The sequence below is a fragment of the Lissotriton vulgaris genome, chromosome 5 (assembly GCF_964263255.1).
Source record: "Lissotriton vulgaris chromosome 5, aLisVul1.2, whole genome shotgun sequence".
NCBI lineage: Eukaryota > Metazoa > Chordata > Amphibia > Caudata > Salamandridae > Lissotriton > Lissotriton vulgaris.
Window position 1 is genome coordinate 91,040,884 of NC_141693.1, and position 11,230 is coordinate 91,052,113.

The window sequence follows — 11,230 nt, forward strand, 5'->3', positions numbered from 1 at the left end:
TCAGAGACTATAACCCTGGGGAGACCATGTAGACGCACCACATGCACCAGAAGGAGATGCGCCAATTGTCCTGCTGTGGGAACTTGTTTACATGCAATAAAATGTCCCATTTTAGTGAGATAGTCTATAACCACTATAATGGCCGTATTTCCTTGGTCTTGGGGAGGCCCACAATGAAGTTCACAGAGAATCTTTCCCACGGCAAATCAGGAGTAGGCATAGGTTGCAACAACCCTTGTGGCTGTTGCCTGTCTGCTTTCATTTGAGCGCACTTCTCGCATTTCTTCACCCATACTTGTACATCTGGACGTATGGAGGGCCACCAAAACTGTTGCAAGGCCTTTTTCAAAGTTTTAGCGTACCCTGTATGCCCTTCACACGGACTATCGTGACACCATGAAAATACGATCTTCCGTAAAGCTGTAGTGGGGACCAATACCTATGATCCTTTCATGGGTACTCCGTTTCTCAATTTCCAGTCCTTGTGATGTCTCAACCAAGTTCTCCAAGTGCATGTTTGGATTCCTGATTTCACACGTTCTAAGAAATCTTCCGTCCGTGTGGCGCACACCACTTTAGAGGGGTTGATTATGGCTCTCTCTGGGGTCACAGCGTGCATAGATGGATTTTCTTGCCGCGTTAAGGCATCCGCCTTCTTGTTGTTGGTTTCAGGTCTGTAGGTCAACTTGAAATGGAATTCCTCAAAAAACAGCATCCACCGCAACTGCCTAGGAATGAGATGGCGTGCAGAGTGCATATACTGTAAATTACGGTGATCCGTGTAGACCAGTACCAGATGGCGAGCCTCCATGAGCCAATGTCTCCATTCCAGAAACGCATCTCGTATAGCCAATAACTCCTTTTCAGCGATCACGTAGTTCATTTCAGCCTGTTTCAATTTTCTGGACATAAAGGCTATAGGGTGCAGGTGCCCTGTTGCGTCATTCCTCTGGGATAGAACAGCTCCCAACGCTACTTCTGAGGCGTCGGCTTATACCAAAAAAGGCAAGTCAGGATCTGCATGAACAATAACAGGAGCCGAAGAAAACGCCTTCTTTAATTGCAAGAAAGCGTGCTGTGCTTGGTCGTTCCATTCAAACGGAGTATTTTTTCTCCTAAGGCGAGTTAACGGGGTAACCATCTCAGAGAAACCCCTAATAAATCTGCGATAAAAATTGGCAAAGCCAAGCAGACTTTGGATGTCCTTAACGTTTTCGGGGCGAGGCCAATTCTTCACGGCCTGAACTTTCCTTTCAGCCATCACTTGCCCGGACGGAGTTAACATAACCCCCATAAATTCTACTGTAGACACATAGAACTCACACTTAGTGATTTTACAGTACAATCAGTGTTTTTGAAGAGAATGTTGAGTCTTTTTAACGTGTTCCACATGTTCCTCTGTGTTGTTTGAATAAATCAGAATATCGTCTATATAGACAATGACGTATTGGTCTAGATGTTCCCTCAACACCTCGTTCAAAAAATATTGGAATGCGGCGGGGGCATTGCATAGTCCAAAGGGCATCACTAAATATTCATAGAGCCCAAACCGCGTCTTGAATGCGGTTTTCCATTCATCTCCTTTTTTGATGCGAACAAGATGGTAGGCGCCTCTCAAGTAAAGTTTGGTATATATGTTGGCCTGACGCACTTGTTCCAACAGCACTGGGATTAATGGTAACGGATATTGGTTTCACACCGTTATTGAGTTGAGGGCCCTATAATCGATGCAACATTGCTTCTCCCCGTTTGCCTTCGGAATGAAGAATAAAGGGGACTCTGCAGGAGATCTCGAGGGTCGAATAAACCTCGCAGCCAGATATTTATCCAAATAGGCACAGAGTAGATCATTCTCAGGCAGTGTAAGTGCATAAATCCTTCCACTAGGAACCACAGATCCTGGGAGGAGGTCAATACGGCAATCATATTCCCTGTGTGGGGGAAGGATTTCTTCTTGTACATCACAAAAAACTTCTTCATACTCTTGGTACACCTGAGGCAGCACTGTTTCCTTTTCCGCAGCGGTGGCGATGTAAGAGGAACAAGCAAGGCTTCTTGAAGGAGTGCCTAACGATAACACACAATGGGACAAGCAGTAATCGGATTCAAACCGTACCGTACTGGTAGACCAATGTATAACAGGTCCGTGTGTTTGTAGCCACGGAAGACCCAATATAATGCCATACTAGGGGGCTTGAATTATGTTAAAGGACAAAAGTTCTTGATGATAGGACTCGTATGTAAGGACATACCCAGGAGTGTGGTAACGTATGGGTCCAGCTTCCAATTCTTTCCCATCCACGGCATGCACAGTCTCTGGTACTTTTTTGGCCACGAGAAGAGCCCGCAGTTTATGTGCCACATCATGATCCATAAAACAGCCCGTGGCTCCCGAATCCACCATGGCCCGTATCTCATTCTCTAATTGGTTTATGACCATAGTCATGGTGATGAACACATGGTTGTTCACTTGCATGGTACCCGGAGACAATGAAGGAATTATATTTACGCTCGAAGGTTCTCCTTCGTCAGCCTTCAAGCTTTGGAGTTTTCCGCCTCCTTCTCAGCGATCCCAGCCACATTTAGCCCGGATCGGAATCTTCCCGGTTTTGGTTTAACCGGACAATCTCGTAGATAGTGCCCCTTTTTTCCACAGTAAAGGCACAACCCTTGTTTTCTTCGATAGTCCAGTTCACTAACTGTTAGTGAGGATCTCCATGGGTTCTACAGCAGGAGTTGGTTTTTCGCCTGTTCCTGCTCTTTCATAAGGTTGTAAGGAGCGTTCTTTTTTCTTATGATCTCATTTCCTATCCCTCAGTCTATGGTCCAACCGTAAGGTGAGTTCAATGAGTGCTGCACTGGTACGTGGTTGGGGATCGATATGTGCCAACGCATCCTTTAACTCATCGTTGAGTCCTTGATAAAAGACGGCTGACTGCTTGGACTCAGGCGAGTCGGTTTCTGCCACCAGCCTACGATAGTGATTGAGATATGTCACCAGGTCTGAAGATCCCTGCTTTAACTCCAACAGATCTCTATCCGCAGAGAAGGTTTCAGCTCTTCTATCAAATGTTTTTTCGAATTCTCTTCGGAACTCATCCCGTACAGCAAGGGATCTTCTCTTTTTACTATAGGTACAGCCCATTGCGCTGCATCACTCCCTAAGTAGGAAATTACAAAAGCCACCCTGGCCTGATTGGTGACAAACATTTTAGGTTTACACATGAAATGAAGTAGGACTTGTGTCATAAATACCTGCACCTTTTTATTATCCCCAAAATAGCGTTCAGGGGGAGCTAAAGGAATCTGAGCAGGCATTTCCACTACTACTGAAGCCTGAGGGGCCTGGCTCCCACTGGCGTTAAAAGGGTTTCCCTGCAACCTGTCTACACGGGCTTGTAATTGTGCTGTTTCTGCTCTAGAGTCGGCTACTTCTTGACGAGAAGCAGCCAACTCGGATTGCACCAACGCCAGGGCGGCCATAACATCATCAAGGGAAGCCATGCTAAGTTATTTCCAGCACAATCAAGAAGAGAATCGATTCTTGGGCCGATTATTTTGTCAGGCTCAGTCCTCTTGCATCTTCGGGATTGTGCTGAAGATAAATGGGTTCCACCTCCTGACGTCCCCGGTGTCTGGTATATAAATACAGAGCACCAGGATAGTCAAGCGAGGGAGGGAAAGGAAGGGGACAGCGGGGAGGGAGATCTATAACAACAATAAGAAATGCACTCAATACACAGAATACTAGTATGAGCATAAGTCATGTAAATACACTTCCTTTACCTCAATAACAATGTGGTATACTCCCTACCTGTAAGGGAAAATGTTGTGTTATATGTTAGAAGAGATAAGGGGACTTCAGGAGATGTCAGACCACTAGAAAGAAACAACAATCGTTGAGTAACAATGCATTTAGAGGCTTAAACATATGTCACAATGTGCGCCACTACCTACCAACACATCAGGTGTGTAATCTTAGGACTGATCCCCTGTAATTCCCCTTTGAGTCTCTCTTCTATCGTGAAGTCAAAAGAACATGTTGTGGAGAAAAGAAAACAAGTAAGAACAGCAATGAACGGTAAATCCTTTAGCGTCTTCTGTACTGTTTAAGGGTCTCACAATAACTCATCATAGAACCTTCTGAAGAGTCCTTTATCCAATATGATTACAACTCTATGATGTCTTGGAGAGCACCCAGGAAATGATTTGAGCATCAAACGATTATTATAGTTCTTTCTACTGCATCACAGGAATCGTGTTAACCCACATGATAATAGTGCTGTTATCGTATTACTCCATACGCAAATAACAATGACAGTCTTAAAGTACACCACATGTAGAACAGTTCTGTAATGAGCACTAGAAAGCAGACGACGTTCACAAATAACCTTAGGCAGCAAGCAATGCTGATTCCAGACCAGCAACAGCGGCAGAGCAGCACAAGCGCAACTCTCGAGCAAGACGCTCGATAAACGATCTTCCTCGCAGACGGCGTCTTTGAGGAGACAGGGTAGAAGATAACAGTAACTCCGGACTTACCCTGATTCAGAAGTACACGAAGACAACGAGAAAAGCAAGAATAATCGGCAAAGCCGAGTCCCGCTGCTCCGCACTTATTTCCTGGTCACGTGACGTCGTCACACGTCGCTTACGTTCCGGGCATGATGGGATTTGTAGTTCCATGCCCTGGAACGTAGATAAATCGAAAGCAAACAGGGTCAGCGTTACACAGAACAGTAAATCATAACAATATATAAATATATTTATATATATATATATATATATGATCGCTCCAAGGTTGTCCACCTTTGAGTAGCACAGTCTCATTTGAGCCTCCCATTGGTGGGTGTGTCATATGGAAAATGGAGAAGTGGGTAAGCAGTCACGCACGCCGCTTAAGCCCCTGAAGAGAAGCATATGGAGCTTCGAAACGCGTCGGGCAGATCCATTACGGGGCGGCATCTGCAAGCGGATTCCCGTCCTCACCTGCACATAAATCAAGCTGCTGCTCGTGTGCTACTCAAAGGTGGACAACCTTGGAGCGATAATATATATATATATATATATATATATATATATATATATATATATATATATATATATATATATATATATATATATATATATATATTGACAAACACTCACTTCCTCTTCGGAAAAAAGTAGACGGCACTCCGAGCTTCAGTACAGAAGATAATTTATTGGCAGACCCCCCTGCCCCCAAGATGACAAACGCGTTTCGCCGTAAAGGCTTCCTCAGTGTCAATAGTGCATAACAAAAAACGCCATTTTATCTCCACCTCTCTATCAACATGGAGAGAGGACTAAGGTACCAGGTTATTTTTGGCAGCCACCTTACAGTGTACTTTGGTATAAATACAGCGTAAGATCCATTACAAGTAATGATTCACGGAGTATGGCATTTACAAAGTGCTCGTGCAATTAAAAACAGTGTGGGTTCACCCATTAAAATTCATTGTGCATTACATTACAATGCGTATTAAAACATTAATTAATTTTTAAGGGCAATTCATGGAAAAATAACGGTTGTGAACAAAGATGCACCTCTTAGGTTCCAGGAGACTGATTTTCTATATATAATTTGATATCTACAAACATTGTATCTCTCTACTGGATATCAGGGTGTTTAAATCAATGATATTTTCTTATTACATTTAAGCAACATTATTTCACACCGTGTTTGCGTGTGGCCCTTTGCATTTTGTTTTATTAGAAATGTACAAATACGCATATGTTATATCGCCCTGCATGGGCAGGTATTTTCTCCTTCTCCAGTCTCGCCCTGAATGGGCCCAAATCTCCATGTTGTTTGTTGTTATATCTAACATGGAAGATAGAGTGGGAATTATGCGGATGATGTTGTGTGGCCTGTAGCTCTATTTCCTGTTTGAGTTCTTAGTTCGGTGAGGTGACTATGAAGCCCTCATGTAACACAGACAGCTGTAGTTTAAGTGTTGTCTCTGATGTATCATTCAAGCATCTACTCTAAGTGTACCCAAAGTTCTTCATCATTGTTCAGCCAAACAGGTTTCATGGTTTGGAGATCGATGATGTATTTCGATTCTAGTGCCCTCAGTGCTCTTATTTTATCTCCACCCCGTTCTTTCCTCTCAAGTTGATCTTTGAGAAAGATGGATAATAGATCCCTATTACTGTTATGGTGGGTTTCGAAATGGCGTGCCACAGGGTAGTTCTTATCTCTGTTGGTGATGGCATGCATGTGCTCTAAGATATGCTTTTTTTCCGGGTTGATGGTGCTCCCGATGTATCTTTTTGAGTATGGGCAAACCAAACAGTATATTACAAACTCTGAATTGCAATTCAGAAATGTGTTAATAGTTCTGATAGGCCGAGGGTCATTGGGTCTACCGTCATATTTGATTTTTTTCTAACTATACTTGCACGCTTTGCAGTGCATGCAAGGATAGAAATCCTGAACAAATTTGGTTTTGGATGACTTTGGGGGATCCTCAAAGTGGCTCCTCGTTAGATGATCACTGAGGGACTGACAGCGTCTGTAAGTTATAGAAGGTTTTGGGGGTAACCTGTTTTTCAAGACTATATCTGTTTTGAGGATATGCCAGTTGTTATTAAAAATTTGGACCAATTCATTAGATCTCATATTGTAGGTTGTGATCATTCTCGTCACTTTCTCAGATTCTATTGTTTTGTTTTTGTTTTTGTTTTGTAGAAGGTCCTTTCTATCTGTGAGCTCTACTCTCCTAGAGGCATCCGTGAGCAATGTTCTCGAATAGCCTCTTTCCAAAAATCTAGAGACAGCTGCATCCTGTGCCTGTAAGAAGTCACTGTGGTCTGAACAGTTTCTCTTCAGGCGAAGCAGTTCCCCAAAAGGAATGTTCTTTATCATGCTTTTAGGGTGGTGACTCGCTGCATGATGCACGGCATTACCCGCCGTTGGCTTTCGGTAGACTTTCGTTTGTATGGAGCCCCCTGCTATAAAGACCTCCAGATCGAGATAGTGGACTGATCTGTCACTGATTGTGCTCATGAATCTTAAATTGAGACCGTTGTTGTTTAGTGTTGTGACATACTCCTGAGCCGAGGATCTGTCACCCCGCCAGACCACAAACAGGTCATCAATATATCTTGTCCAGATCATGATATGATCCAACCATTTTTCATTGGTCCCCCCCCAGGCCACGTGCTTCTCCCACCAGCCCACGAAAAGATTTGCATAGCTGGGGGCGAAGCACGTGCCCATGGCAGTCCCCCTGGTTTGGCGATACATCACACCTGCAAACAGAAAGATATTATTAAAGAGGCAAAACTCAGTCATTTTGAGAAGCATACGATTGTGTTGATGATATTGTATGTTTTTCTTCCCAAGAAACCAATCAATTGCTGAGAGTCCCTCTCGATGTCCAATACAGGTATATAAATTGGCAACATCTAGGGTGATCAGGAGCATATCCGTTTCCCATTTGATTCCGTCAATGAGCCTCAGAAAGTCTTGAGTATCCCTCACAAAGGAAGGCAGATCTTTCACAAAGGGGGATAAGTAATTGTCAATAAACCTCGAAGTAGCTTCCATGAGACTTCCTATTGAGGAGACAATAGGTCTCCCCGGTGGGTTTTTGATGTCTTTATGCACCTTTGGCAGGTGATAGAAGGTTGGAATTATTGGATGCTCGCAGTATAAGTACTCAAATTCACTTTTGCTGAGCATCTCTTCATCCCTCAACCCCTTTAACAGCGTGTGATATTCCAAGGTACATTTCTCAAAATCCTTTTTGTTGATTGTCACATAACAGTCTCTATCCTGTAGTTGTTTCAAAGCTTCTTGTTTATACTTGGCTTTACTGAAGATCACAATGTTCCCCCCTTTGTCCGAGGGTTTAATTTCGATTGTGTTGTCCTCCTTCAGTGATTTAAGGGCTGCCATTCCATTCGCGAGATGTTTGAGTTGTGTCTTGTCAATTCCATTTTTTTGGTTGTCATTTTATCCAGATCTTGTAGGATTGCATCGTTAAAGACATCGATGGCATCATGTGTGACACACGGTAGGAATCTTGATTTTCGTTTAAGATTACTAGGATCTCTCCTTTGTGTAATTTCTTTTCTCCTCAGTATTTCGATTGAACTAGGCACTTCATCCATACCTGCCAAAGTATGTGTTACTGTGAGGAGTGGTAGATCATTATCAGTGAGATAATTTCTGGATTCCTCCATTTCCTCCAGATTGGTTGTCAGTCCTGGTTGTGGGCGGGAAGCAAATATCTTGTCCAATTTTAGTTTACGCACAAACTTGAAGATGTCAATTCTAGTTTGTACTGGGTCAAACTTTGCCGTTGGGCAGAAGGTCATCCCTCTCTTTAGAACTGTCTCTTCATTTTCCGTTAGTTTTCTCTCTGAGAGGTTTATGATGGTATTCTCTTGTTTTACCATCTCCCCTTCCTGCCTCTGCTGCGGGTTACCATAGGTGGTAAAAAAAACATAATAATAAAAAAAAAAATATATATATATATATATACTAATATAATGAAGAGAGAGCCCAAACCTTTGAGGCGGGTAATCTCAGGAACCACAGCACCAATCACAACACCCAATACAGTGTTGGAAAGGGCAGTTGCAGCAGAAGGACATAGGCTATGCAGACGCCCACCATATACATTTAAAAGGTAAAAGACTTGTGCCAGCAAAGTAGTCCCTTGTGGGCGTGTCTGCGTTGTACTGTGGGCGTGTGCTTGGGGCGTGACAAACGCTGGGGGCGTGTGGTACGTTCCGCCCTCCATGCCATGTCTCATATCGTGTGCTTTGGGCGTGTGCTTGGGGTGTGGGCGTGTGTGGCATTACGGAAAAAAAAGCGAGCGTTGTGTCCAATATTTCATTGTTTTTTCTTCCCAGGTTCTGTACATTCCAGCTCCGGGTGTCCACCCTGCTCCCTTTAAATACCCCTGCACCCCATAATCATAACCCACCCTTACTCCTTAAAATACCCCAACACCCTTAAACACTAACCCATCTTAACACTATAAATATATTCTTTACCCCAAAACCTAAACCTATCCCTAAACCCTAAAAATACCCCTGTACCCCCAAACTCAAACCTAGCCCTGAACCCTATAAATACCCCTGTACCTCAAAACCTAAACCTACCCCGAACCCTTAAAATACCCCTGTACCCCAAAACCTAAACCTACCCCTGAACCCTAAAAATACCACTGTACCCCAAAACTCAAACCTAGCCCTGAACCCTATAAATACCCCTGTACCTCAATACCTAAACCTACCCCTGAACCCTAAAAATACCCCTGTACCCCAAAACCCACACCTAGCCCTGAACTCTATACATACCCCTGTACCTAAAAACCCAAACCTACCCCTGAACCCTAAAAAATACCCCTGTACCCCAAAATCCAAACCTGGCCCTGAACCCTAAAAATACCACTGTACCCGAAACCCAAACCTACCCCTGAACCCTAAAATACCCCTGTACCCCAAAACCCAAACCTAGCCCTGAACCCTTAAAATACCCCTGTACCCCAAAACCTAAACCTACCCCTGAACCCTAAAAATACCCCTGTACCCCAAAACCCAAACCTACCCCTGAGCCATAAAAATAGCCATGTACCCCAAAACCCAAACCTACCCCTGTACCCCAAAACACAAACCTAGCCCTGAACCCTAAAAATACCCATGTACCCCAAAACCCATACCTATCTCTACACCCTAAAACTACCCCTGTACCCCATAACCCAAAACTATATCTGAACCCTTAAAATACCCAAACAGCCCAAAATATATACCCCTATACCCATACTTACCTTATCCAAACATTAAAAAAACATGCTTTTAGCATTCATGCATTTACAACTAATTCCGTTGTAAATGTATGCGTGATAAAGCATATAAAATGTAATGCCATGCATTATAATGGCATTGCGGAGTCATGGTACTTTCGTAATGAAAGTATGCGGAGTGATGGTATGCGGAAAGAAAGTTGCGGAATAATGGGTGTTTACCCTCCCCCGGTAAATACATTGGCGGCACGGCAGCCCACATCTCCAGCAACATACTCATATTTTTTCACCACCCATTTGAAAAATGCACAGGTCTCTCGCATTGATGGCCAGCACCGACATACACTTTTAGACACACCTCCCGCCACAAGTTCTAGAATTGCGAACTTTAGAGCTGGGGAGCTAAGTTCAAATCTCGGCATCAGCTCAACATCCTGTGATTCCAGGCAAATCGCTTTGTCTCCCCGTGCCTACCACAAATGAATGTGTTCTTCTGTAATGGAAATTGTGCTCATGCCATGTTGTCGAGTTCACGCTATGGAATATTGCAAGGAAAATTAAAGTAGGGAAACTCGAGTTCACACACTACTGAACGCACACTCTTAAGTGCATCAGCAGTGCACTGTGAATTGGAGCGTTTCACAGGCCTGTCACAGATAAGAAATGCTATCAAAACGAAATCCTACAAAACAATATACTACTGGCCGGCAGCAATTCATACCGGGACAACGTCGGGACGGGCTGCTAGTATATATATATATATATATATATATATATATATATATATATATATATATATATATTGGCAAAACGCAAAACCCCCAACTCTCGGGTTTGGAGAAATGAGAGCACTCAAAGCCAATACAGCGTAGGTCAGCCAAATCATTTATTCACCAGAAACCTCCTCGATAGTCAGTTAGCAAACGCGTTTCGGCGTTGCCGCCTTCATCAGTGTATATATATATATATGAAAGAAGTCGATTCCTGAGTGAAGAACCGGAGAGACACAGCGGGGAGATCAGGAAAGGATTTTATTCAGCAGAGTGTGGCATGACGCGTTTCGACAGCAATGTCTTTCTCAAATGCCAGTTACACTTTAAAAATCTGTCCATTCGTTTTTAAGTGGAAAACGGCGTCTTGCCATTGGTGGCCATCCAGGTGGGTCAGGTTGATTGGAGGAGGTGCGTTGAAGCTGCGTCGGCAAACTACAACTCCCAGCATTCAGCAGTAATGGAAAGCCAGGTAAGATTAGTCCCCCTGAATCCACAGTATCTCGTGGAGTGCTGGATGAATGTGGACGCTTGTAAAACGAAGAGACTGTGCTGTTGCTGAAGTCATCTCCTCTCCCGCTTCCCCAAACGTCTTGACCGCTGGTAACTCCTGCAACGCTGTTCCTGAAGCCAAGAATGCCGTGATCCTGACTTCTCCGTGAGGTCACGGACTGC